Source organism: Octodon degus, unplaced genomic scaffold (assembly GCF_000260255.1).
Source record: "Octodon degus isolate 3935 unplaced genomic scaffold, OctDeg1.0 scaffold00010, whole genome shotgun sequence".
Lineage (NCBI taxonomy): Eukaryota > Metazoa > Chordata > Mammalia > Rodentia > Octodontidae > Octodon > Octodon degus.
Genome location: NW_004524586.1, coordinates 27,762,667 through 27,763,607, shown reverse-complemented (window position 1 = coordinate 27,763,607; position 941 = coordinate 27,762,667).

Sequence of the window (941 nt, the reverse complement as noted above, 5' to 3'; positions counted from 1 at the left end):
CATGTTTCCTAGCTCTTCTCCTTTCCCTCTCTTAATTAGTCCTCGAGTTCTTGCTTTCCTTTGACTTATATTATACCTATTTGTATTTCTTCTTTTGAGTTCTTATACTAGGGAAATTATACGATATTTACACATGTGTCTGGTTTATTTCACTTATGCTTACATCTTCAAGTGGCATCCACTTCAATATAAAGGCTTCAAGTTTATCATTCTTTATAGCTGAGTAATACTCCATTGTATAAAAATACCACATCTTTTTCATCCATTCCTCAGGTGACAGGCATCATGGTTGTTTCCAAGATTTGGCTATCACAAATTGTGTTGCTATAAACATAGGCACACATATGTCACTATGGTATGATGTTTTCAGATCCTCTGGGAAAATTCCCAGTACAAGAATGACTAGTTTACCTCCAGAAAGCATGTCTAACATCAAGATTCAGCCAATAACAAATATTGGAGAGGCTATGGAGAAAAAGAAGCTCTTCTCCACTATTGGTGGAAGTACAAACTGGAACAACCACTATGGAAATCTGTATGGAGATTCCTTTAAAAGTTAAGATCAGAAATCTCATTCAAGCTAGCTCTTCTCCTCCTGAGTATTTTTCTAAAAAACTGAAAACATCATATCACAGCAATATGTGTGCACCCATGTGTATAGCAGCACAATTTGTCATGGCTAAATCCTGAAAACTGTCCAGATGCCCATGAACTGAGGAATGGATAAAGAAGTTGTTTGTGGGGTTTGTTTTCTTTTGTTCTGTTCTGTTCTATTTTTGCAGTACCAGGGATCAAAGTTGGGGCTTTGTGCTTGGCAGGCAGGCACTTATAGGTCTTAGCTATCTCCCTAGTCAGCTATAAAACAAGATAAATTTGAATCTTTTGTTGTTAAGTGGATGCAACTAGAGACCATACTCTTAAGTGAAATAAGTCAGACCTGC